At 45.9% G+C, this 4,013-nt stretch overlaps 1 protein-coding gene across 1 annotated transcript in view; it reads left to right on the plus strand.

Moving 5' to 3' along the window:
- The first annotated feature begins 3,682 nt into the window (after positions 1-3,682).
- RNF19A (ring finger protein 19A, RBR E3 ubiquitin protein ligase) overlaps positions 3,683-4,013 on the plus strand; it is a 64,618-nt gene continuing 64,287 nt past the window's right edge. Inside the window, exon 1 of the mRNA XM_015405868.1 lies at positions 3,683-3,825. The gene's annotated coding sequence lies outside the window, so the exon portion shown is untranslated. The remainder of the gene's footprint in view (positions 3,826-4,013) is intronic.

A 4,013-nucleotide genomic window follows, 5' to 3' on the forward strand; every position in this document is an offset into this window, starting at 1 on the left:
CGGCTCCTACTCAAAGGCCTGGCGGAAGAGCTCCGTCTTACAGGCCCTGCGGAGCTGAGAAAGGTCCCACAGGGCCCGGATCTTTTCCGGGAGCTCCTTCCACCAGGTAGGAGCCGCCACCGAAAATGCCCTGGTCCTATCTATATCCCTGGACAATCTTACCCAGTGGTATCATGCAGATGTTAAATAGTTAGTGGACAAGACTGAACTTCACAGCATCCTGAAGCATAAATACTGTTATGGCTGAGTAACAGCCCTTAGTATCACATTTTGGAATTAATTCACCAGTTAAGAACAAAACTTCTGGAACATGGTGCCCCCCCATCCTTTGCTCCCTCCAAAACTTTGGAACTTCCTCCCCCCCCATGAATCTTTCTCCTCCTGTCATTGCCTTCCATTAGCAGGTGAAGACTTCTTTGTTTTGTTTGGCACTCCTTCACTCTTATTAGCCTCCCTCCCTCTGTGTGTGTATATGAGTTTAAATGGTTTTTTTACTCTTTTAAATATTACATTTTTTATTTTAAATGCTGTTTTAAGAAATGTTTGCTGCCTTGGCACCATGAGTTGGGTGGAAAGGTGGGAAAGAAATGTTTTAAATAAACAGGTCTCTTTAGAAGCAAGTCCCATTTTATCCATTGAGGTTTGCTCTCAGCTGAGGATTGCTGCCATAGCCAATGGGATGGAAAGACATAACAACATCCAGGAAAATCAACAGAGCAGCAATCTGCCTCAGTCTCTGGCCTGGCAAACATCATTGGCAACCAAGCAGTTTCAGTTCCAAAATCAAACTGCAACTCATAAAGCAAGAATTGTTCTAGATTCCTTGTTTCAAAACTCTTATTCTGTTTTCAATGTTGGTAGCTGAGACTGTAATTTATAAATGGAAGTTTTCCACACATCTGAGATGACTGAAAAAATATTTTTAAATTGTAAAAGGTCAAAAATTAAGGAAGGTTTTTTTTAAAAAAATTCTGGCAGCACAATTTGTGTGGGGGTGAGGGTGTTAAGTGGCATGTTCTACTTGCTATGGAGCAGTGGTGTCTAAATGGAAAAAAAAGAGTTCTAGCACCCTGATGTTTACTGAGAAGTTACGAATGTGAAACCAATAATGAACGAACTAAAATATACTTCTTCAGAAAATGGTGGGGGAAGTGATTTACGCGTGATCTATTATAGTATCTGTTGGCCTCATCCATATGGTAGACCAGTTTTGGGAAGAAGAAAGTAATTAACCATGGGAGAAAAAGAATAGAGAACTATTAGGCTCAAGCCCAAGCATACCATTATTTCCATTATACCTTTAAAAATTCAGAAAAGTGTCCCTTGGTATTTTCCAGAAGCTGTAACCCATAGCTTATACATAGTAGAATCCAATGATAAAGTATTTCCTGGACTATACTCCACTTCAGACTACTGGTAGAGGCTAATTCCATTTGATTGTTTTGCTCTTCTCCGACTTCCAAACAGGAGTGGTCTTTTCCTCAGCAGCCACATAGCATCATTGTACATATATGCCCACCTTGCTGCAATATTTCCTAAATGCGCTTTTGGACAGTTGTTCTGAGAGATTGTAGCCAAAGCATATTTGGGCAGGGGAGGTATGGATTATTTTGGTTCCCGCCTGACATTGGAGGCATTTTGCTTGCCTCAGTGCCCTGCAGTTACCATACCACGTCCCCAACACACCCCAGTCCACTGGATGGTTTTCTTTGGCTTTAAAAAAATGGTAATTGACCTAAAGCAATACTGTTGTAATGCTATAGTGATTTGTCAATTATGAGTTTTATTAAAAGCCCGTCCAGCTCTCCATGGTGTGTGGGGAATGGCAGCCACAGAGAGCTGCAAACGGCAGGGAAAACCATCAAGTACATACTCCATTGCCAGTCCTAATGCCTCTCCACATTTTGGCCATGTGGAAACAGAGTCATGTTTGAATGCTTCTCCCCCCCAATCTTGCCTTTGAGAGTCAGTAGCTCTGTAAGCAAAGTTCTGTATCTCTATTGTACTTTTATCTCACCTTTCCTCTAAGGAGCTCATGGCAAGATACATGAGTCCCCGTCCCCCCCAATTTTTGATAAGTTACATTTTTGGTGTTGATCAATGCTGTAAGTTTTACCATTTTTACTATGGCTGCTTTTTACCAGTTTTAGGTTTTAGCTGCATTGGATGGGCTGTGTAAGGAAGTTTAACAGTTGCTGTTTTACTGCTGTCTGGTTTACAGATAGTGTTACTCTGTTTTTATTATTTTAGTTTGTTGTTCTTATCTACTTTTACTTTTTCCCCTCTTTGTAAGATCCCCTGTGTACTTTTTTGGCAGAATGGTAGGATATTAACCTTATAAATATATTTCAGCCTCACAGCAACACAGTGAAGCAAGTTAGGCTAAAAAACGCATACCCGGTCCAGTGACCTTTATGGCTGAGTAGCAACTTGAACCCTGGTCTGATATTCCAAGTGCTACAATCCGATTTTAGACAAGATTGCAATTGACAAGTTTACGTGGGAAACAATTTCTACTGCAAAACACCAACTTATACTATATGGTTCATAATTGTGATCGATAGAGCTATTATGAAGATTATTTTCCCCTAGTAAAATTTCCCTTTTGATGGTTTTCCTTTCGTGTATTATGAGCTATGCTTTTGAATATGTTCATTTCCCCCCCCCCCCAGGAGTAGTTACCCCAACTCCTACCTGCAGCCTGAAATGGTACACCCTAGACAAATTTAAATTTGTTCTGCTACCCCTATATTTATTGTTTGGTTAAAGCCAGGATCTGTACCCAGTAATTCAACATACAAGGAATTTTATATTTTATCGAACCGTTTTATTGTCAATAGGGCCACCAAGGGTTTTTTCCCTCCCTGCCAGCTCCAGAGAATTGGGGGGGGGGTGGAGGGGGGGTTTGGGGAGCAGAGTCCACTTTAAAAAGTGGCCATTTTCTCCATAGAAACTGACCTCTGCCACCTGGAGATCAGTTGCAATCAGTGTTCCCTCTAAGCTGAGTTAGTGTGAGCCAGCTCACAGTTTTTTAGCCTCCGGCTCACACATTTTTGTCTTAGCTCAGGAAGGATGGCTCCAGAGCAAACTAACTCATGCAGCAGCCAAACCGCTTGCTCACAACTTCAATGCCAGTCGCTCACAAAGAATTTTTGCTCACAAGACTCCAGAGCTTAGAGGGAACATTGGTTGCAATCCCAGGAGATTTCCAGGTTGGCAGCCCTGCTGGAAAGGCAGTTACTTGTGGCTGCGTGACAGGCAGAATTCCAGCAGGTGAAGTTTCCTCTGTCCCCGGAAACACCTACCGAATTCCTCCTTCTTCCTTAGTACACGGGGTCTCCCTGCCAGGGAAAAAAGCAACAAACAAACAAAACAAAAAGTTGACCAGTACAGTCACATCAACCAAGAAAAGTATTTCCATTTTCAGCTGACACACGCTGGAAAATATCAAGCACCCAGGAGGAGTCAAGCGGGGACGACTAAAAAAACCACAGCAGCACAGGTAACTTCGACCAGCAGCCTGAAAAACCGCCTCCTTCCCCGCCTCCCGCCAGGCCAACCCAGCCGGGACACCGGGTTCAACTAGCAGGCGGCCCCGCCTCGACTGTGATCTCAGCGCGGGAGGAGGAAGCCTCCCTCGGCCGGGCAAAGCCCAGCCCAACCCAGCCCGCCTGGGGCCTGTGGCGTCTTGGCCCTTCCCCCGCCCGCCTGCCTCACACGCTCGCTCGCTTTCCCCCCCTCACAGGGACTTCCTGCGCGGCGCCGGGCCCAGCCGGGCGAAGCAAGCGGGCTGTCTGGCTGGCGGAGCTCTGCCGAGAGTTGAAGGTAACGGGGAAGGGGCAGGGGAGGAATCGCTCGGGCAGGGCTGGAGGCCTCGGGTGCCGCGAGGAGGTGTGTGGAGGCGGCGGCGGCGGCAGCCGCCACTGATAAAGAGGAGCCGCTGAAGAAGCCAGCCGTCGGCGGAGGGGGCGGCGAAGAAGAAGAAGAAGAAGGGGGGGGGGAGGGGGGAGGGG

The sequence above is a fragment of the Gekko japonicus genome, unplaced genomic scaffold (genome assembly GCF_001447785.1).
Source record: "Gekko japonicus isolate JY-2015 unplaced genomic scaffold, Gekko_japonicus_V1.1 scaffold232, whole genome shotgun sequence".
Classification (NCBI taxonomy): Eukaryota; Metazoa; Chordata; class Lepidosauria; order Squamata; family Gekkonidae; genus Gekko; species Gekko japonicus.